We start from the raw sequence: 24,727 nt of genomic DNA on the forward strand, positions 1-24,727 counted from the left end.
TAATAACAAAGCAATTGATAGGGTTGCTAAATACTTTTATTCACTGAGAGGAGTTCTTCAGTTTGAGCAGTGGTGTATTGCAAACACTTCCCTTTCAAATATTTGTGTTTAACATCAAAATAACACCCTTTTCTGTCAGCCAGCAATGTTCATTTATATAGGGAAAGGCAACTTTCAGAGTTTGGAGTGGAGCTGTCAATCAGAAGTAAGGCAGATTGGCCACTCCCAGTTCTTTTAAATGCTGTGCTTGCTCTTACACGCATCTCTGGTTTGGCTGCATAGCTACTGCACGGTTTTTTACATGTATTATCTACACAATAATGCTTCATTTACATAGCTTTTATATGGATGCTACAACTGCCAACATTTCAGAGTTAAAATAATATTGGAATTAAATATGAATAGAAGAAAAGAAAATTTAATAGTTGAGATGGAAAAAAGATGCTCTCATGTATGATTAGAAAATGATGGGGACTTGATGAAGTGGAAAGATATGGAAAGCTGTTCTGGATGCCAACTCTTACAGAGGGTCCTGCATCAATGATAGAGTCATGTGATGACAGCGAACATCAGAAGAGAATCTCTTTGCAATTTTAATAAGTGTACAAAGAAAGAAAAGTCGGAATCCATTGATAAACTTAAAGGAAGAGTTGACAATAAAAAAGGAAGCAAAGTCATTTGTTCATTTTAAAAAGGAGATATTTATATTTTGCTGCTCACGTTTTAAAGAGTTGGATGTGAGTCTCTTTGGAAGAGTTAAAATAGAAAGCAAATTGTAGACCGAAATAAATAGCTAGCTGTGTATTTGTGGTTTCTACAATTTTTTTTCTAAAAAGAAATATTTATTCTCAAGTTATTTGAAGAAGAAATGGTAAGGCAATTTCAAGTTTGAGGTGAGTTCTAATTTATTTTTTCAGAAGTCTCCCATTGGAGGGATAAATGTAAAGGTACATGAAAGGGCAAGCTACCAGTCAATTTAGGTTTTAGGTGGATTCTGCTATATGTCAGTAATAGCGATCAAGGCAACCTGTTATTTAGAATATTTAGAATAAGATACTATAGCAAAGGAAAGTTTATGCAACTTTGTGCAATTAAAGTTTATTACAAAGTTTATTAAGGTGATTAAAGTGGGAAACGTGTCTATTATTACTAAATATCTCCTACATGGGAAAAAAATGCCTGTATGACCCAGTTCATTATACTGTCAGAAATGGAAGCCTAGTGTCTTTTTTGAATATGAATTTGGATTTTCTTTTCTGAAGGTTTCAAAGGAAGCAAGAATATTGCAAAGGATTTATTTGTTTGATTTTTTATTATGCTAATTTTTTTAAATTAAGAAGTGAAGCATTTATACTTTATAAAAGTTAGATGATTTAGAAAAACATAATGAAGAAAATAAACTATACAATTACACAATTAGATGAAATCTTAATTTGACTATTTTATAAATACATGAAATATCGTATACTTTATAATTTTCACAACTATCAAGTAGAATTAATCACAATTCACATTGTGATTATAATTTAAATGCATGATGCTTTTTTCCAATTCTGAATGCTTTTTATATAATGTTTATTATATAGGGTATTTAAGATGTTATATGATTTTGCCCAAATATTTAAGAAGTAAACTGAAAAAATTCATATAAAGTATGTCTAGCAATTTAATATTAATAATCTAACATATCTGGAAATGATATGCTAAAGTAAAAAGCAAGCAATGCTAGTAAAAATATAAGTATTTCAGATGACACTTCAGAACCAAAATCACTTAATATTTTTAAAAACATTAGAACAATTAAACATAGTTTACTTCTTCCTGTAACATAAAGATTATAACGTTTTCTTATCAAAATACTTCCCGTGCTCGTGGTTCTTTAACAGAATGATTCTCTTTGCTTTAGTTTGCCAAGCACACTCATAAAAAGAAGTTCATACATTCATGAGACAAAATATTTTACACTGAAAGACTAAGACAGCAAAGTTAAACCCAAGAGAAACTGAGTTTTAAAATTATGACCCTTTTTACTTATTTCTTATAGAAATGTCTGTTTTGTAGGTGAGATCAATCTGGACTCCTTGGAAAAATTTAACCAACCATAGTCAATTATTTTGGGAAAGTACAGGGCACCGATTCTATGCCAGGATCCCGGGATGGGTTGCTCAGTCACCAGTCCCTTCTCTGCCCTGAGGGAAGTGGGCTGAGTCTGGCCCAGTAGGAAGAGCGACAGTCTCTGCTTCTTCCCGTATGTGACATGAAGCCACACCCGACTGCCCTCTTCTTTGCAATAACATTTTCAATAATATATTAACTAGGATGATATTTCAATAATATATTAACTATGTTGACTTCTTGCTCTAGCAACTTACTTGCTTTTACGTGCTCTCTGTGTCTCATGAACTGAACGAAAAGGCATGAGAAGAAAAGAGAACAATTTTGGTTGAAGGATAAGAGGGATAAAAAAGAGTTCATGTGAGAATCGAGGGGGAGAGGTGAGCTGGCGTGACTGGCCTGGGTTTGAGGGGTTCCATTTCTGTTCCTACTCTTGAGGTGCAGCATTTCTTTTCCTAAACAGTTTTCTAAAGTAGATCAAGTTTTTGCATTATTATGCTGTCTACCTCATAGGGCACTGTTCACCACTGACATAAAGATGAGACCCTTAAGGCCTGTGTTGTGTGTGCCTTAAGGTGTGGCTTTTACCATTTCTCCTCTCCCTGGTATCCCAGCAAGAAAGGGCCAACCTTGGTCAGGAAGGGGATCTCTTACGTGACACAGCTGCCCAGAGGCCTTTGGCGATACCTCCCATCCTACCCTGTTCTGCTCACTCCAAGTCGGAGGATGGTAATCTTCAAGTCCAGATATGATGTAAAACAACAACAAAAAAGATCATTTCAAAATGAGAGTCATAAGAAAATAAAAGGAAAGATTCTCTCTTGTTTCTTCTAGACTCCAACTAAAGTTCAAATTACAAATATGGAAAAAAATATTTTTGTCTCTATGTTCTTGAATTATATAGCAGTAAATGCCATTTCTTTCAAGTCAGGCTCATACAGGGCAAACATAAGATGCACTTAAGTGACTGATATGCTTAATTAAGCAAGAAGTGAGAGGTGAAGTGGATCTGTTCGTGGTGGTGGAGAGCACTTGGAGACGGAAAGGAGTTTGAACCAGGTGCTCAGGAATGCAGTCCCCTTTGGAAGTTAACTAAGATTTACACAGCTTTGTATAACCCTGAGTGACAGAAGCAAAAGACTGGCCAGCAAAAGAAAGACTGCTCAGAGGCAGCGAAGCCCTGAGATTAAGAGTAGGGGCTCAAGAAGCTTGATAGGCAGGATTCGAATTGAAGCTTTACCACTTCTTTGCTGGGAGATTGTGGGAATTTAGTTGAGCTCTCTATGCTTCAGTTTCTTCATCTGTATAATGAGAATGATAATAATGATAGTTTTGAGGATTAAAAACATCATATATGGAAAATGCTTATAATGTAGATAGCATCACAAAGCAATTATTGCCGAATATGACGTAGTCTTAACCAAAGGAAGTAAGGTTTGCAATGGAGTAATCTTATCTATAAGAATTTGTCACCGTGAGGTATAAATTAAGTATCAGTATATTGCCTTTATATCTTTAATTGTACTTCATTTCCTAATAGTAGCTCAAGCATCATACTATTATTTGTCCTCAACAGTGCATGGAGCGCTCTAATACAAGCAAGTTTGTCAGAGAACAGTTGGGCATTTACCTGGTTATAGAAAAGGCTGAGAAAACTTAAAACTTGGTTTACATATCATTGATGTTTGTATTTTCTCATTTAGAAATCAGACATTCAAATCCTAATCACCTGGTTGACGAGAACTTTTTGAGAAGCTTGTTAATAACTATCTAGAATATTCTCCACATCCATAACCTTAACATTTCTAACATTTATTGAAACTCATAAAATATAGGTCAGTGTATACAAATCATTTTTAAGATGATATAAGGACAAGAGCACATAACCTGTTCTATCCAAAATATGACCCGTCAATGCAAAAATGTGTATTATTGCCATTTAGATACTTCAGTGATCTACTAAATAGTTTTAGAAATGCCGTTAATATTTACATGGCTGAACCTATATTTAGTACTCTGTACATGAAGTCAAAAGGATACTTTTCAGAATAAAAATGAGAATTAGAGTACAAAGAGATTATTGTATAAGAAGAATGTGTGTTTGATTTTTGAAGTCTACATTTTGTCCCAAATGAAGATTAAGCAGCTTCTAAATGTCTTCTGTTTACAGAATCAGGGATAAGACTAAAGTTTACCAAATGAACTCCCTAAAATTACTGGAAGTTTTCAGTTTAAGATCCCTTCCCATGTCAGTCGGGCCTACAGAGTAGTGTAATGCCATTTTTAATGCATGCTATCATAGATCTTTTTCATGACTCTAAATCATCTAATATTATCAGTCAAGCTGACTTACTCTCTTGATCTTCAAAGAGAAAGTAATTCAAACTATTTCCTTCCCTGAAATTTTATTCAATATCTTCTATAGATGACTTTTAATGAACTTTTAATATCAGTAACTTTCACAATGTCAGATGCAAGTTCAAAGTGCATTCAACTTGAGTTTTTATTGACTATTAAGTCAATAAATATACTGTTTTTCCCCTCAAGGGATTAAGAATGAATATGTTAAGAAAGAACAATTTTAGGGAATTTAACTATATTTTCCTGGAATGAAACTAAAATTATTTTACACTGGAAATATTTTCTGTCTTGTTTTTATTAAATAGGAAACCAAGAAAGAAGTCATATTCAGTTGATAGATGAATGAATGGTGCTCAACTCTGATAATGAAGAAAGACGAGAAAAGACATCATCTTTTGCCCACCTTCTTTGTTCCTAGTTGAAACCAAAAATAGAATTAAAGTTGCACTTTATGGTGCATGCAGAACTCGAGATAAATGCTGATTATTAACATGGATGTCATGATAGTGTCACGCAGGCATGCTGTCACACATAAGGAGACCTCCTTAAGAGTGGTATGGGGCTGAGAACTCTGATAGATGCCTGCTTGTGCTGTAATAATACTGTTGATTCTGTGAACAATAACTGCCTGCCAAACAAACTCTGTGCATGTGCCCTATAATGACAATGTCTGAGTCCTGATGTACTGCTAGGGTCAAAGGTTGTTTGGAAGCTGATGAATGTCTGTACAAAGGTAAGACAGAGGGGTCCTAATCATGAGATTTAGTTATCAATATTCCGGTCACGGGATTTAAGTTCTATGCCATTCCAATCAAATATGAACTCAACATAATTGTAAAATTCTGGACAAAACAATTTCTTGTTGAGTAATCTCATTTTTATGATAGTTTAAATACACCCTACTATTATCAGAAATTGTTCTACCATGAGTACAAATTAAAAGCTCTACGAGCAGTTATAAGCTTCCACATGTAAGCTGTCTGTAAATCTGAATCCCTTTCCATAGATTACTTATTCTTTATGTTAATTATGACTTAGATTTCATTTTATGTACATTTCCATTTGCAGACATGAAATGCTTTAAGTAACTCTTGTCAGTCAGACGATATATGAATAAGCAAAGGATTTTAGTTAATCTTGCTCTTTGAATGTTTGAAAAATACATAAAGTCATTTAATTAATTCTTTCAACATTCAGTTTCACATGGAAGAACTCATAACTTGGTCGCCTTGAGCAACAATTAGTTATTTCTTTATTCCTGAAGTTTTAAGTGTCTGCCTTGTACACAAATTAAGGTCACTTATTGTCATCAGGACTGCTTAAACAACTTCTTCCTCATTTTGCATGTTGAAGAATGTTCATCCATTATATGTTAACTTATTACCTATTCGATTTTTCTGGGAGCTGTTGAAATGGTATACAGATACTTCAAACATAATTTTATAAGCATAAGCTGAGCTAATGCACTATTTCTCAGTATGGGATTTTACTTAGTCCACTTGACTACCTGTAAAGAATGTGTCTGGACAGTGACTCAAAGAACCTTTTTAAAAAAGCATATGAATCATACTCAATGATTTATTCACATATCTATTTAAAAAATTCCATTGGTCATGCTAAAAAAAGTTGCAAGCCCTTTGACTTAAGTATTTCTATAATGGCTGTTAAAATCAATTCTGGCATTAAAGTCTCCAAGAATGAACAATGCATTGAGTGGAAAATTGATTACATGGTCAAAGAACAGTCCTTTGTGGCCTCGTTTGCTTTTTCGATTAGCACAGCTGTCATGGCTGTTGTAGGTGGTCCTCAAAACTTATAGGGAAAAAAAATCTGTCCTTGACACTTAATGTTTGTCTATGGATTTTTGGGAAAGAAATATGTTTTTGCTTGCTTGTTAGAACCCGCCAATGTAGGTACCATTGTCAAGTTGAGTTTTGAAAAGATAAAGGAGAGATACAAAGGAGACTGATGTGTGAGGAAGAACTAAGTAATATAAAATACTACTTTTAGGATTTATATCTAAGTTCATGAGAAATCCATTATTTTGTAAGGGAAATGCTCTGATTTTCACTGCAGCTGCAGCTATGAGTAGCATAGTAACTTTCCTCTGGTAGAAATTCTGCTGATGTATTAAAGTGCAGAAGACAGTAGCTAAAAAATGGAAACTGATCACTTTTTCATCTCGATTTCTATCTTTGCTTTTTCTTTTCTGCCATTAGAAAGAAACTTTGAGGTCAAGCCTCCTCCCTGGTATGCCGGGAGGGACTGTGCCACCTACGGTGATCCTGTATACTTTACCTTCACAGGCTGTGGGTGTTTAATACGTGCTTATTGGAGTGTGCTATTGATTTATCTTAGATTTATTTATTTCTATTTAACGTTTCCGTTACAATGAACAGGTTTCAGATCAAATCCTCCCAAAGTGCTGGAAGGTTTATCTCCTCTGCTCTCTTTGAAACCTTCTCTAGACAAGACCCATATACCAATCTATCTGGTCTTCCAGGCTAGCAGCTGTAGAATTTTCTACTTTTCTTTTTTCATATATTGTATTAGTTTCCTTTTGCTGCTGTAAGAATTGACCACACATTTATTGCCTTAAAACAGCATACATTTATTATCTGACAGTTCTAAAGGGAAGAAGTCTGAGTTGGGTTTCACTGGGCTAAAATGAAGATGCCAACAGGGCTGTGTTCTTTCTGGAGGCTCTACTGGAGAATCAATTTTTTTATGTCCTCCACTTCTAGAGGCTACCTGCATTCCTTGGCTTGTGGCCTCCTTCAGTCTTCACCGATAGCAATGGCTGGTTGAGTCTTTCTCACACTACATCGCTAACACTGATGCTCTTGCTTCCATCTTTCACGTATAAAGACTCTTGTAATCACATGGGACCCACCTGGATAATCAAGCATATAATCTTCCCACCTCAAGGTCAGTTGATTGGTAACCTTAATTCTGTCTGTAGCTTTAATCCTCCTTTGCCAAGTAAGATAATGTATTCACAGTTCCAAGAAATTAGGCTGTAGATATCTTCGGGAGAGATTGTTCTGTCTCCTGCACCTGTATTGAGTCAAAGTAAAGAAACTACATCTATAGCATTTTTAATAACTAGGTTATCATGGCCATATCTTTGATACAGGAAAGATGCCACACGTCTAGAGAACATCACTGGCTTTCCCACTAGCCTCCATTTATCTATCTGGTCTTTCCATTTGTAAAAAGCATTTTAATCTGAAGTTTATTAACTCTTATGGTTTCACACATGTGGGTCTTTGGATCCTTCGCAGTTATTTGTTAAATCTTTTGGTAAGCACATTTTTTTTTTTTTTGGTTTGTTTTTTTTCAAAGAAGCCATGAACAAAGTTATATAATTATATAATTCCACATATCCTTACATTCAATTATCATTGTTCCAAATTATAGTTTGATTCTTTTCTTTCCTCCTCAGAAAACTAGAGTGGTTTCCAATGGTTTTAAACTTACATTAAAAGTAATAAGCACTCGATTCAAGATCTATCAGATTCTCCTTAGCATTCTGGAAGGTGAACATAGAGATGCTGCTATTCTACTGTGCTCTTAAATTCGACAAAGTACCATTGATGACTAAATTACCAGTGAATCTTTCATTGAGGTTATCCATTTGTAAAACTTGGAAAATCTTGCAAAACATAAATATACCCCACAGCTGAAGGCAGGAAAACTAAAGGTTTTGAGGAAGGTTTTACCTTTCCACTTCCGGTCAGTCCTGTTTCTCTTTATTCAATTTGCTATTTTTGGTGCAAAACTCTTATGTTTTCCTAAATGCCTTTTGCTTTTTATGTCTAAGATTGTATTAAGATGGTTTTGATGTCACAAATTAATGAGAAGTAAGAAGTCTGTAGGATACCAAATTCCTCTCAGAAACTCATTTCATTCCCCCAAGTGTCTTATTTTCCTGTCACTTAGTTGTAAATGAAAAATCTAGTGCTTTCTTAGCTGATAATTAAGATTCTGGATATCAGACTTCTTAAATGTTAAAAGAAACACAGAGATATAGGAAGAAACTTCTTAATTTTTACTCTTCTCCCTCCATGGTGATTCTAGGAGTCTAAAGCCTGTAAAGCTTTTGTCCCTCAAGTTCTTGGTGTTCCTCTGTTGAAAGACTCATTGGAACTGTTTTATACTATAATGGTCTCTGTTGGGGCAGGTAGGTAGATGATCTATGAGACTCTGCCATGCTTTCTTTGCCCAAAGAAGTTGCCATGAATCTGACCTTGGGAAGGAACAGATGAATGAAGATTTGGCGCAATATCTCTGAAAGATTGCCAGGCCTCATTATACCACACTGTCTAGCTACCCACCACCTCCTAGCTTTCAAATCATAGCTCATCAATTTAATTAAGTTTTTACAGATACATGCCAGCTCTCCAGTATAATATTAAGTTTTTAAACTCACTTTTTAAGTCAACAAACTTATTGGCTGCAAGACACAGCATCATGTGTCATGAATTAATGTGACATAATGTGGCAGTTTACTGCATACTTGTTCACATAAAAGCTTAAAACATAGTTTAAAAGATAAGGAAAAAGGAGACAGGGAGTTGGAGAGAGATAAAAAAAATGGAGTGGCGAAAGGGTGGGGGGGAGAGAGAGAGAGAGAGAGAAAGGGAGAGATTAAATAATATCAATTAAAGAAATATCACAGGTCATTACATGATTAATTACTAAATGAGTGCTATAAATTTTAAGTGCCCTGGCTTCAGAAAAAAAAGAGATCATTGTGAATTGAAGGGTGAACTTGAGAGAGTTTTGAAGGGTAGCTAAGTGGAGAATAGAGAGTTGGTGTTTTGAATAGATGGGCCCAGCGTGAAATGGAATGATCTGATACAGATGCTTTATTCAAATTATCTTTTTAGTTTTATTCATGTCTTACAAAGGCTCATGATTTACTCTTCTTAGAACGATTTTTGTGCAATAACTTTACACAACTGGTAGTCTAACATAGAAAAAAATAATTGTTCATTTATGTTGATTTTAAATAAAAATATATACTTTTATTCATATTTACAGGCACAAACATTCCTTGATTATTAAAATCAATAATTAATCCTGTCAGCAATATTCACAAAGACACATGCTAACATTTCTTAAAATTCTAACAATAAAATGTTTTTTTTCTAAAATAATTTAAAAATCTTCTTTAGAGTATATTAACTTTTCACAATCAGAAACTTTTTGTGAGCCTCTGTCTGAAGCCTGACCTTTCTTTGATGCTTGTAACTGCTGTAGTATGTTTATTTTTGATTAAATGGAACCCTCTGCTAGTTAATAATGACTTTTAGCTTGTACAGAGCAATAAAAGAATTTAAATCATTTAAAGTGTAGCTCTTCTTTGATATCAACTGTCCAACATTATTCTAACAAAAGAATGCCTAATATACTTCTAATGAATTTCCTTTTATATAAGATAAAATATTTAGCAAGAGAATTTGAGATGCCCATTAGGGCATCTCATTCATAAATGTCTAGGATGTTCATCTTGCAGGACCTGATGATTCACGGAAAGGTTTATGTGCTGGATAGAATTATCCAGCAAGTACATTTACTTTTGGAGAAGAAAGACCTAAAGCCATGCCTACAAAGCCTTTTCTAGGATCCTTTATTAAAATACAACTCTTTAAGAAAAATATCTTTTTTTCCTAACAAATATCTGTAAAGTGTGAATCTTACCTTCTTTTCTTTTTTCCCCCATAGATAAAAGAAAGGAATTTTCAGCTGATTGCTAGTGACTTTGAAGGAACTTTTAACAGCTGTTCAAGGCCAAATAGATTACTCTGTTTTATGCAAAACCTATCAGCATTTTTGCTATTGCACATTTCTTTATTTCCTCGGAGTTAATTGCTAAATGTCATCCACTCCTGCTGTTCTAGCGAGTCTGAATTTTCTCAAGATGTTTCATAACTTTCTCCTTAGAGATTTCAATCTCTGTCAAATATTCTAATTTTTCTTAAACAGAGCCTTTGAAGCAGGAGCATTCCAAATGTCCTTTATGGTAAAGATGAGTAGAAACATCAATCTCCCTTTGTTATCTTCATTCCGGATTAGAAATTTCAAGGGTATTTCTATATATTTAAAAAACAGGTAGAAATTTAAAAATTCCATTTATACCCTTTTCGCCCTTTTGTTTCCTAAATCCTCCTTCTTTAGAGTAGCCGCATTTTTCTAATTCTTGTATTAAATGATCAAATTTTATCCATGACATTTGTCTTCTTAAATCTGAAAAAATGATTTAGCAGCAAGCTCATAGGTTCTAAAACATCTTTCTTTTCGAAAGCTGCTACAGTATGTCATCCTTATGCTCTTTAGCAGGAGTCTCTTGAGCTCTTTCAAAAATGTCTGAGTTGAAGACATTTGTTTATATTCCTTACCTAAAGGGTACCTTCCTCTCTTCACAATGTAACTAGATCCTTTAGTCAAAATGTCACACACCAGCCTGTCAACAAATCATGAAATAGGTAAGTTTCCTCTGAAGGTCATGCATACAATTGCTCATCAAAGAATTATACCAAAGGTCTTGTAGCTTTACCACTTCTGTTTGCTCATTTTGCATTCATTTTTTCCTTTCCTTTTGTTCCTACCATTATCCTCCCTGGTTTTCTCCACCCCACTCCTTGTGTTAATCTGGAACTCTTAATTCTTTTGAATCATAAGGCGTGCTCATCTAATTAATCTCTAATACACTCACTACTTTAGATAGATGAATTAAAAGAAAATGCCTAGGTACCTGGGGGTCTCTTGTTTTCTCCTTGGTTACACTAGGTTGAGTAGGAATTGAGGGGAAGGGGTACAGAAAGGAGAAAGGATGTGAGGAACTCTTAGAAAAGAAAACTAAAAACAAAATCAGCAAATGCTAGAAACTTAAAGGAAGACATGACGGAGCAACTGTAAATTTTCACAGGGAATCTATATGGGGCATTTCAGCCACAATTTTATCTAGTTTTCAGGGCAAGGTATAGGTTTTCAGAAGGGCCTATTAACACATGCAGTTTTATAAGATTTTTCGATGTCATTAACTTCACTAAAAAATACCCGAATGTAGATTTCTCCACAATGAAACCTTCCACAGAAGTATCCCACATTAAAGGTCTTTTTAGTTATCCTACTCAACCATCCTGCCAAGCTGCCTCATATCCAACTACTGAACAGACTTGCTTCAGAAAAGCCCTTTATCCATGGAGGCCAATAGTTAAAAAAATCTTACTAGAATAGGTGGTGATAAATTTTGCTAACTTCAGTTTTTTCAGTCTTGAAGAAGTCTTACCTAAACCCAAAGTTTTGAGCATACATTGTATGTAAAGAAACTGGACAACCGAAGAAACTTCCCAGAAAAGGATGATGCTATTTCATGAATTCCATATGTTCTTCACTAGCCTTAAACGAATTGTTAATTCTTTAAAGATAACAAGGAAATCTGAAAAAATATTACACTGGATCGTAACATTTAAAAAAGATTTTGAAAAGGACATATCTGAAAATGAAGGAATTTCTTCTTGGTAGACCGTAACTATTCTACTTTGTGGTTAGTATTCTTATTCTATTGTATCCACTAAAGGTGGTGCCTAGCCCTTTACTGAGTCATTTACTTGGCTTTTCTTTGAGCTCCTTTGTGTGTTATCAAAGCCACTGCTTTAGCCTTCTGTTTTTCAATTGAAAAAGGAAGCATTCAATACATCATTACTTTTATTTGTAGCACATTATTCCATTGCAGAGAGGCACTATAATTGTCTAACTAATTCTCTGTGATTAGACATTTTTGTAGTTACTGATTTTTCAACATTATAACTATCCCTGTGGTAAACTTTCTTATTCAAATATAAGAATGTCTCCAATTGTTTTTTGAGGAAATAATTTTAGAAATAGAATTCCTTGGTGAAAGAAAACATACTTTATAGTTTTTGATGCATCAAATTTGCCACCAGTCTTAAATTCACTAGTAGAATATGTGAGTACTCATTTCCTTATATCATATCATGAATATTTCATAATTAGAAAAATCTTTACCAACTAATAACTTGCATTTAAATTTGCATTTTTCTGATTATTTGTGAGATTAAATTTGTCTTACTTGTTTAGGATATGGGTTCATGAACTAAAGCGTACAGGCCAAATCTAACCCATGGCTTATTTTTTTTGTACAAACTTTTGTTAAAAATGATTTTTACATTTTTTAAAAGGATGTAAAAATACAATGAAGAAAAATATATGAAAGGAATTATATAGCCTCAAAGCCTTAAATATTTACTATCTAGCTCTTTACCGAAAATGTTTAAAACCTCTGGCTCAGAGTGAAATAATATTTAAAATATCCAATATTATTAATTTTTAACTAAAGTACAGACATACTGCAAAAGATTTTATACATACTGTTTAATCTCCATAGCAATCTTCCAAAAAGAGATATCCCTTTATGATTATTTTAAAGCTAAATAAACAAGCTCAGAGGTGTTAAGTAAATTGTCCAATGTCTCATAGTAAGAGATGAATCTGGGATTCTAACTCAGTGGTCTGTACATTAACTATTATGCTAAATCACAGATGATTTTGTTATATTTATACATTAATTTTGAGAGACCTGGAATCTCTCTGATATTGAGATTTCACATCCAGATACATGATGTCTCAATTTATTCACATTTCTTTTGTGTTCCTCAGTAAAAATTTTGTAGTTTTCTTCATTAAGATACCATGTATTAAATACTTTCTTCTAGGCATTTTGGATTTTGGTTGAGTCGTGAATGGAATAATTTCCATTTTTAGAATGGAAAGTCTGTAACTTCTCTAATGTCTGTAACTAGAGGCATTTGGACCCTCTGATAGCTGTCATCAAATTTCATCTGTTCCCTTTTGTGTCCAAGTACATAATCATAATGAGAAAGTTGCCGCCTCATTTTTAATATTCATATTCCCCCTCACCCACCCCTGCTTATGATTTCACTGCTTGTACTTCCAGGATAATGTTAATAGACATTTATGTATTATTCTGGTTCTCATAGAGATGACTCTACAATCAGCAGAATACTTTATCCTGGTTTGTGTAAATCTGTGATTTTCAAATCATGGTAAAAAAACTGTTCTATGCTCATTTTACTAAGATTTTTTTTATTCTGAATTTTTATAGAATTTTATTAAATCATTTTGTGTATCTGTTGAGTTGATCAATTTTTATTCACTAGTATATTAATATGATGAATTCTTTTGCTAGACTTCCTAAGATCGAACCATCTTTGCAGTCTAGAAATAATCCTTAAATAGGCACAATATGCTAAACTTTTAAAATATTGCCGTGTTCAATTTGTTAATTTCTTTTTAAAGAGTGTTTTATATTTGTGTTACTAAATTAGTTTGTGCTGTGGTTTTCTTTTCTTGAGAATGTTTTCACTGAGCAATCTATTATAAAGTGGATGGTGATATTTTCTATGACTGTATGTTTTTAAAAGTATCTTTTAAAACATAGATAAGGATGATTTGTTCTTTGAATAGATAATCAACAGGACTTACCTTTTAAAAAAAATTAAGGCTCGATCCCATCTTGAGGGGTAGTTCTTTGATAACTATTCTAATTTCTTACATTCTAAGGGTCAGATGGAATTTTGAGCCAAATATGATAACTTCTTTTCATGAAAATTTTCATCTCAGCAAAAAATTGCTTACGGTTTTTGTTTATGATCTTTAAAATATTTATGTAACTAATCGTATCTCCAGTGTTATACTTAATGTTTTACACATGTGCTGTTTTTAGCCTTACCAGAAATTAGTCTAAAAAATTAATCTTTTTAAAGAACCTTCCATCACTTTGGGCTTTAGGATTTCAACATGAATTTTTGGGAGACACATTCAGACCATAGGAATTACACCTCCCTCCCCCCCCCCCCCGCCAAATAATAGGTTACTAATGTTACTTTATATTCTTCATATTCAGCTTTCCCCAATTACTTAAAAGAAAAATCTTTTTACAATTGGTTCACCTAAATCAGGATCCAAACAAGTTGCACACACAGTATCTAGTTGATGTGTTTCTTAGGGCTTTTTTTTTTTTTTTTAAATCTTTAAGTGACATTCTGTCCTTTGTTATTCCCTTTATTTATTAAGAAAACTTGGTTGTTTACCCTACAGAGTATTTTTTTATCCCTTTTATTTAATGACAGAAACTTTTAAATCATGTTTTATCATTGTTTCACACATCATAAAACTGTGGCTCATAGAATTTAAGTAAATTATCAGTGGCAGAGTTGTCATTTAAATACTCATCTGACTAATTTTGAATTTCAGACGTTCTACTACACAGCACTGCATAAGCAGAGCAACTTACGAAGGGGGATGAGGGTGTGGGAATAGAGAAGATGGAGATTAGAAGAGACTGCATATTTTACTTTACATCATGCAATATTTTTCACGGTACATTGTGAGGTAAGGAGAAAGTAGAACACCTTGGCATCAGCTTTGGTTTGCATTTTCCTTTATCACACCCTCACAAATGCCCAGAATTCAATAGCACTTTACATTTTCTATGCATAATTCTCTTCACTAAAAGAATTAACCTGCAATATAAAGCTTATTAAAGAATTTGTTGTGGAAGTGGAAAAGAGTTTAACATCCTCGTGCCATGCTAGGGCTACCATAACAAAGTACCACAATCTGGGTGTCTTAAACCACAGAAATTCCCTGTCTCACAATTCTGAAGGCTAGAAATCCAAGACCAATGGGTTCCTTCTGAAAGTAGTGAGGGAAGGATCTCTAGAAGGCCAACTTTACGTACATGTGACATTTTTCCTGTATGTATTTCTGTGTCCACATTTCCCCTTTTTGGTAAGTACACCAGTAATATTGGATTAGGGCCCACCGTAGTGACCTCATTTTAACTTGAGGTCACTGTAAAGACTCTATCTTCAAATAAGGCCACATTCTTATTTATTGGGGTTGAAGACTTCAACATATGAACGGGGAAGGGGCACAATTGAGCCCACAGCAACATATTACACAAAACACAGCTTCACAAAACCTCTCTATCTCCGTCTTTCTAGCCTTGCCACCACCCTTGCCCAGGAAACACCACTCTCTATTACAAACGTGTTTCTCTTCTTGTTTCCTGCAAGCAGTTCCACGCATGGCCCCATCCCAGGTACCAGGCCCTGTCTCCAAGAGAGCCTTCAAAGCCTTTATCCTTTAAAGAATGTTTCTCGGGAAGATTTTCATATTAGCTTTTAGCTGAGTAAGAAAAGTCTACCAGTGTCAGGCTTTTTAAGTCCAAGTATGAAAAGCCAGAATTAGGACAAGCTCAAATACCTAAATCTGAGACTATTCCGAGCTGGAAAGAATCCTTCTCACTTGTTATGAAGTATGGTTTAATCAATGAACTTTAATGAAGTATAGTTTAATCAGTGTTAAGTTTCTTTTTATTTCTTTCAATTTTGTTTTACTTCTTAAATGTAGTTCTTGACAATATTATTCTTATTCAGCTGTTTTATTAAAGACTTTAGTTCAAATCTTTATAAAACTGATGAGTAGAATGTTTACTGTTCTATTTCAGCCAACTATGACTATAATCTAAACCAGGAAGTATTAAAACTATGCTGTGACATCTATCTTTACTAAGTGTACCTCAGGTTCACATGTAATTCTTTGAAGGTGATAAATAAACATTTGGAATGTTTAATCAAAATGGTCAATATAAGGAAGGTAAATTATACCCTAGTGAAAGAACATGGAGTCACAAATGATTTAACATAATATAAAATTTCAAAATATTTTAGAGTGTTTTTTACAACTTTTAAATTGGGAAGATTTGCTTTTTAAATTTGGATTTATGTAAGCAACTATTCCTTGAGTTCATATTGATGGCTATTCAAGAAAGGGGACTAATTCATAAGTGGGTCCATTGTTGGATATTTATTAGGCAAGAAAGAAAAAGAATGCTACAAATAACCCGCAAATTGGATAATCTATACAAATAATTTAGAGTTGTCCAAAGTTAGAGCTAGTGAAATCTAGTGACCTATAGGAAAATTCCACATGTTTATCTAGGAAAAAAAAAATCTCCTGTGAACCTCAGATATCTAGCCACTTTTGATCTGTTATTTTCTCTCAGGAAACCTCACACACATCAATGAAGTCACAGTTAAAAACATCACTCTAGGAATAAAGCTGCTCCATTATCTTGAGCTCTGCCACTATCTTGCATGTCAATACTCAGACCAGAAATCTTTTTCTAAGGTTGATGGATGCACTGTGTCTCAGTGTTTGTGTGCCTATAGTTAGATTTGGCTTTTAAAAAGAAGCCATTAACCATGCCTATTACAAAGTGTTTCCCCCCTTTTTAAAATCTATACAGTCAAGCTAATGTTTAACTATTTCATAACATATACTTTCATAAAACATAATAAAGGTAAACCAGAATTCTATTTAGCACGACTTTCATTTTGAGTGATGTAGAAAGTACCGTTAGTCTATTCACAAAAGTAAACTGTTATGCAGGGTAATTTTTTCCCCAAGTCTGCTAACTTGGGGGATAGAAATTTGCGACTAAAAGACTGCAACTGGGTTCTAGAGATTATCAGTCTCAAAAGCTAGTCTACTTGGCTGAATCTTATGAAATTGCCAATATTCAGCCATTTTCTTCAACCTACAAAGACAGCAATTTCATATGGCTCGTAATGGCTTTTATAATTTAAAGAATTTTTATTCATTTTGGCTGCAGATAAAAATATTACTAAAAGGCATATAGAACAAAAAGAGTTAATAACAGGTTTTTTTTTCAATTAAAAGTAGATGATATTATCTATTTCTATGACTCAGGTTTATAAGTAAATCTTAAAGACAGAGACCTTTACCTGGTCGTCTAAGTGTAATGTATTGAATTATGTGATAGGAGAGGTTTTGTTTTATTTAACACTAATAAACAATAACAGATAAATTTGGGGCTTGATTAATGTTATGAAGATTAAATGGGATGATATGGTGTGTTAATTGGGGACTTCTATATCTCAAGTGGTCTGGGAAGATCTCTGAGGAGATAACATTGCTTTGAGACCTTAGTCATGAGCATGAAGCAATGATATGAAGATATAAAGACCCTGTTAAGGAGAAGGAACCAAGAATATAAGAGCTCTAAGACAGGACTCAACTTAGACTCATCAAGGAAGAGAAGAAAGACTAATGTGTCTAGTTAAATGTTGCGTACTTGGAGGAGGGCTCAAGAGAGAAAGGCAGAATTTCAGTCAACGACTGTTGCCGGGCTCACTGATGCTGCAGCCCTCGACACATGACTTAACGTTGCAGAGACACAGATTCTTCATATGTAAGTGGCAATAATTCATAATCATCACAATATGTGTAAAGGGCATGTGCTGGACACAAAGTAAATCTTCCATAAATGTCAGTTTTCATTTTAGGCATGTTATTTTCTGGCAATGAAATCTTTAATGAATACTGTTAGTGCCAAGTGATAAACCGCCAAAATAAATGAATGGCATGTTTTTTGCCTTATTAATGTTCATACTTTTCTTGGGGGTATTATGTTTTCAGACTGTACGGTATTAACAAAACATGATACAAGTGCAGAAAAGGCAGGAAGTAGAGACAAGTGGAGATAACCTTGAAGAGAGAAAGGAAAGTCTTACAGAAGACATATAATTGAACCAGGCTTGAAAATTAACTAAGACCTTTTCTTTAAAGGGAATGCATTGCAGAACAGGAAAAAAACATAGTAGCAAGACTAAGAATGGCACAATTAGGGTGCTGTAGCGAGCAGGAACTAGGTTGTTCTGATTAGTCAAAACATATTTCAGTGAATGGGAAAAATTGGCTAAATGCGTAGTCAAGGAAATTGATGATTAAAGGAACTGGGAAACTGACCTTGAAAGTGAGGAAGAGGAGTCTGAACTTGAAGCAGTAAAAATCAGCATTTCTTTAATAACATACCAGGAAGCGGTATGCAGAATAATCAAAAGGAAAAAGACATTGAGTGAATTATAAACTGCTTGATGAGGTAAAAAGAACTTGGTAGGAGAAGAGCCATGGGCCTAAAATGAAAGAAGTAGATATGAAAAATAACTTGAAGGATTATGCAACATTTAGTAGCAGAATTTTTATTTTGACATTTGGCTGCCTTGAATGAAAGGTTATTGTTTCAAGAATTAAACTAACTGTACATTTGTCATCTCTATTAATCTAATGACCTAAAGATAATTATTCCGGTTTTCATTATTCAAGAAACTAAAGCTCAGAGAAATTAAAGGATTTTAAAAAACAAAAGTGGAATTATTTTTCCATTGCTGATGGTTACCTATCAGTAGCTCCCAGAAAAGACTAAAATGCTTCTTTCACCTTCAAAATCTTAGAAGATTAAGATGAGTTTGGGAAGATTAAAGATAGGATAACAACAACCAGGAGAGTTCTGGACAAATTTATGGGCTGCTCCTCCTTGCAATTTATCAATTCTTCCGTTGAAGCTCCTCTCTGCTGACTGGGGGCTACAGGAGAGAACAGAACTGAGAGGCATTGCCAATGGGTGCGGCTCACTGAGCCTTTTCTTAATCACTTTAGTTGTCAAGGCCTAAGCTATTTTATATTGGTAAATATATTGATTAAAAAAAATGTATATCTTACGTAGTTGTTGTCATTGGTTAGGTTACTTTCTTTATCTTTTTCTATATAAATGTGACAACTGTTTTATAAGATTTAAAGAGTCTCGTGATGACAGGATACAATACTATGACACTTGGGTGGATGAAAGGCAGACTTTTTGTTACTTACAACTCCAAATGAGAGAAGGCTGCCGGGCAGGGTCACACAGGGGATTGAACCAGAGACAGAGTAGCAGAAAGCTGGGGCTTCAGGGGGAAGCTTCTGTGTGGCAAGAGGGGTGGAATTACTTTTCAGCTCCCTGTAGACTGGCTAATGTGAGTAATTTCATGGGCTCCAGAGTACAGTTCTCCCTAGCATTTTGGTACCTGGCCCTGGGACAATTAAGGTGATTAATGGCCCTGGAATGTAAGAGACCCATAAGAGAAGTGGCTGAAGTATGGACTTAGCTCCTGAAAAAAGGGATATTGACTGACCTCCAGCCAGAGCCTCAAAACTGGGCCAAGGCAGCATTAAACACAAAAACAAAAATAAAACTATGTTATAACTACCATACTATACAGTGCAGTTCTCACAGACAACTGTAACCCTTTGCATCCCAGGCTAAGGTGAGTATTCTCCTGCCATCTGGCTGATGCTTCTCTGGAGATATATGTGTGTGTGTGTGTGTGTGTGTGTGTGTGTGTGTGTACACACACACGCGCACACACACATATACCATTTTCTAATTACAAAGACAGCAATTTCATATGACTCAATAATTTTTATAATTTAAAGAATTTTATTATTTATTTTGGCTGCAAATAAAAAATATTACTCAAAGGCAAATAGAACAAAATGAGTTAATAACAGATTTTATTATATAAGTATATATATAATACATATGTATAATATTATATATATATCTTGGCAAGTATCTAATAAGGAAATACTGCTGTGGTCATAGATAATTCTAAGGCATGCATTCTTACTGGTTTGACTTTTCAGGTTTGGTCCACCCAAAGCAGAGCCTTTGATAGTTCCAGGATAAATATTAACTAATTAGGTGATAAATTATGGGGTGTCACTGACAGAGCACTACACTAGGCACCGTAAAACAGAAACAAAGCTGACCTTTAAGAAGTTTATACACTTAACAGCAGAGAATAGTGGTTAGTAAAATTGCACAAAGGTCAAGGAGACTATCTGCTGTGAGGCTCATAGTCTAAGAATATTCCTTCACATGTGTTCTAAATACTGTATGGTCTCCATGCTCTCTTTCTCTTTCTGCTCTCTATGTCTGTCTCTATCTGCTAGATTCTTAGCTTAGCTCTTTTCTTTTATTATTTAACTCCTATTTTTCTCTTCCCTACAACTTTTAGTATCTCTGACTCCATTAGTAAGTATATTTCTTAGTACTGGGTTTAAGGGAGTACATTTTCTGTGTCTAGGTATTAACTTTCAATGAAGGCAAGTTAAATTCTTTTTCAAAGAAACCTTGAATTAAGTTACTTGCTACACTTTTTATGTCCACTGAACATTGATTTAAAAAAATGCTTTCTTATCTCTTACTAACATTATTTGAGGTTTAATTTCTAGATATTTTATCTTTTATTTTCAATTAGTTATGTCTATTAAACCCAGTCATAGACACATAGACATACATAGAAATCCCAAGAGCGTTAAACTAAATTTAAAAATTTTCTGGGCATTCAGCCCAGCTCGATTTAACTTTTTAAAAATTCTCATTGTGTCCTAGATCCTGTTTTAAAATAGGCAATTTATAATTATTAATTAGCCAGAATAAAAAGATAAGGAAGACAATTAGCTGACAAAAGCTGTATTTTTTTCAAACAATGATTGAAATCACAGCAATATATATATAATGTAAACACTTCCCTATATAGTAAAAGCTTGTTTCCCCTCCAGTTGTCCATATCCTCTTCATTATTACAAATAAATTAACCCTGTCAGAAAACTCAATCATCTTACTAGCAGTACTACATTTTATCTCCCTTTATTTTCTGCTGATCTCTTTTCTTGACCAGCGAATCAGTTCTAACAGACTTACATCTAATTCATGTTTCTTAATTCTTATATCAAAGTGTTCCCCATAAAATCACATATTTTAGAGGATAAAATGAGTATTCCACAAATACTTTTACTGAATGTATAGAAAGCATTTCCTCAAAGATAAAAAGATGTATTTTCCCAAAAACAATCCCTCAAGCCTTGCTTAGTTTTAGGCTTAAAATTTATATAGCTTTTTAATGATGATTTTTAGAAAAATATATACTGTGGGGTGCTGGGAAAGTTTTTAAAAAATCCCTGATTTTTAAAGCATCTTCTTTTCTGTGGTGGAGTATTTGCACTATGCCTGATTTCAAGCCACCAATGTGAAATCGCTAAATACAGAGTTTGAAAGGGATTCATAGTGTCACATTATATACTATTTCCACCATATAGTTGTAATAGACAGCCTCAAGAGAATTAATAATAGTAGATTCTAGTGAAATTATAAGAAAGTGATGAGTTTTAATAAGAAAGTGAGATGAGAAGATTGTAAGAAAATTACTATGTATTCTTTGAGTTTAGCTCATCTCCAGTTCATGGATTTATTGATAAACTCTGAGAAATTATGGAGTGTATTTCTCAACTTATATTGTGGTAACAAAAGATCCCAAAATTTGAGTGACTTAAGACTTCAAAGGTTAATTTCTAATTCATGTAACATGTTCATGGTGGATAAGCTGTAGCTCTGTAATATGCCCTCTATATTTCAGGACCTAGGCAGATAGAACTGCATTTATCTGGGACATTGCCTGTCTCCTGGCAGAGGAAAAAGAGAGATGGCTGAATCATGTGCAAGTTCCTAGAATGACACGTGTAACATCTATTCATATTTCATTGGCGAAGGCAATCTACACAGCCATGCCTGAATTCAACAGGGTGAGGATGTATAATCCTTCCTCGAAGAGGGATGTCATAGGGAGAGAGCTGCAGGGAAGAACAGCAAATATTTTGTACACAATATAATCTTCCACATAGAAGAAAGCAGAGGTGTCTGAAAGATGACTAATTGTTGTAGCAGAGAATGCTGGGGTTCACCAACATTTGTGTTCTTTTTTTCGTGATCATACATCTAGATATTTACTCATCTCTCTTAAAGGTAAGAGTGGGCACTTGACTGAGTTCTGGCCAAGGCCAGACTGGTTTGACCACTGTTGTCACTTCTGCTTACCTTTCATTGGCCAAAGCGAGTTTATGGCCATGCATGAGTTCGACAGAGTGAGGATACAGAGTCATCCTCCAAGGAAGGGTGCCAAAGGATGAGGCATCCTAGGGTTGGGCAGTAAACCTTTTGGGCGATAATACAGTCCACCTCATGAAGAATGGAGAAGATGCCAAAGGGTCCTGTAGCAGGGGCTGCTAGTATTAGTAGTACAACCTTACATGTATGAACCTCTCGCTCTTTCCCCATCTGCCAACTGACTGGAAAGGGTGCTGAGGACCAAATGGAGAGTAAAACCACATGATGGAAAGTGTCTGGGTCCTTGAAGGATAAGATGGAGCAGAACCCTCTCCTCCATTTTGAACTAGACATGAATGGGAGATAAACTCTCATATGCGAAGCCACTGAAATTTTAGGTTATTTTGTTGTTGTTGCTACAGCACAATCTAGTCTATTTTGGCAAATACAGCTTACTTGTTGTTTTGGCAAAATACAGCGTATTTTGTTGTTGTATGTAGAAAGAAACCTGAGACCTAGAAATAGGAGACTAGTTTCTAGTTTGAGGGGACACGAACATTCAGGCCAGAGCAGGTTGTCTGAGATGGTCTCTGAGAAAAGGGTATTTGAACTGAAATCTGAGTTATGAGAAATCTATGTAAAGATCTAAGAGAATAGTGTAATGAGCAGGGAAAACAAGTTTAAATGCTTTGAGAAGGAATGCTAAGAAAGCAGATGGTCGACTTAGCTAATCACTAAGATCCCTTCAAAGGGAAGAGGTGCTCTCGTGTTGTGTGATCCTTTTGGAGGTGTAGGTGTGGGATGTATTAGGGCAGAGGATGAATAATCCAGGGAGACTCAGCAGTAAAGGCAGAAGGAGGCAAAGTTTCACTCTCAAGTCTTCGGCTTTCCTGACCTTCCCCTCCACCCTCCCTTAGTCACTTCTCAAGTATCTCAGACTGTCTCATTGCAGCAATGAAACCTAACAACCTCATAGTTCAACATAGAGCTCTCCGAGAACTTCTACCATGTTTCCACTGATGACGCTGTTTCCTATTCTATTGAGCGAATAGAATCAGTCCAAAAAAACTTCTCTAAAGCCCACCACTGAACCTACCTCTATATCTGTGACCATTTACTCTGCTTTCCCTTCTGTTACTGTGGATGCATTCTCCATTCTTCTGGAAACTGCCACCACTTCACTTATTTACTCTCCTCTACCCCAAAATATTGATACAGCAATTCTCCCTCCCTCTTCCACAGTAAGTGCTTTTAGTTTTTTCCTGGAACTTTTCCTTCAGCATAGAAAAGTGTAATAATTTCTACCATATTAAAGTATCTTCTCTTGGTTCTTTCTTTTCAAGATACTTTCTATATTTCTGAAGCCCTTTACTATAAAACTCCTTGAAAGTATAGATATATTCAGTCTCCAATGCCCCCTTTCTTATTCTCCTTTGAAGTCCTCTAATCAGCCCCCAAATTCTGGCCCTACAATCCAAAGACACACACTGGCTCTGCTCTTCTTGTGGTGACCAGTGCTGCTAAATCTCAGTTGTCAATTTTTTTGGTTCTCTTCTTACTTGACTTATCAGTATTTAACAAAGACCATTGCTTCTCTTCGTTGAAATACTTTCTTCACTTGTTTTCCAGGATTCTTCATGCATCTAGTTTCCTCTATCTTGCCTGGCCCTAGTCATCTAGCTCTGGGATTACCCAGGGGTTAGACTTTAGATTTTGTCTTTTCTCTATCTATATTTTCTTCCTTAATATTCCATACAAGCACACAGCTTTAAATGCCATCGATATGCAATTTCCATATACATGTTGTAAGCTAATCTCTCCACTAAAGTCCAGCTGCCTTTGCAAAGTATCCTTAGACATCTGATAAGATTCTCAAATTTGACTTTCTCAGAGCTAAGCTCCTGATTTTCCTCTGCAACTGGCTTTACCTACATCTCAATGACACTATGCTCGAATTATTCTTTTCTCTCCCATCCCACATTCCATACAACAGCAAGTCCTGTGATACTTCCTTTGAAATGTAGTTAGAATATGACCACTTCTCGATGCCTTCTGTGTTCCTGTCCTGATCTGAGTCACCATCTTTTCTGGGTGACCATAATGGCCTAAACTTCCCACCAAGTTTGCCCTTGCCCCACAGCAGGCCGTTTGTTATTTGCACAGCAGCAATCCGAATGGTTCTTTATAAAAGTCAAATCATATCTCTCTCAAAGAAATTCTTCCAACACTTCCCATTTGACTGAGAATCAAAGCGAAAATTATTATAATGGTATATTTGGGCCATACATGATGTAGTGCCTGGTTATGTTTCTGATCTCATCTCCTCATGCTCTCCACTTACTCACGATGAGTCTGTCACCCCGGCCTCTCTGCTGTTATGCAGATATTTTACCAGATGCCATTTAC

At 34.9% G+C, this 24,727-nt stretch overlaps 1 long non-coding RNA gene across 1 annotated transcript in view; it reads left to right on the plus strand.

The window, feature by feature from the left end:
* LOC118609324 overlaps positions 1–4,829 on the plus strand; it is a 55,923-nt gene extending 51,094 nt beyond the window's left edge. Inside the window, exon 3 of the long non-coding RNA XR_004953255.1 lies at positions 4,782–4,829. This is a non-coding gene — a long non-coding RNA (uncharacterized LOC118609324). The remainder of the gene's footprint in view (positions 1–4,781) is intronic.
* Positions 4,830–24,727: the final 19,898 nt, after the last annotated feature.

Source organism: Rousettus aegyptiacus, unplaced genomic scaffold (genome assembly GCF_014176215.1).
Source record: "Rousettus aegyptiacus isolate mRouAeg1 unplaced genomic scaffold, mRouAeg1.p scaffold_m13_p_11, whole genome shotgun sequence".
Taxonomy (NCBI): Eukaryota; Metazoa; Chordata; class Mammalia; order Chiroptera; family Pteropodidae; genus Rousettus; species Rousettus aegyptiacus.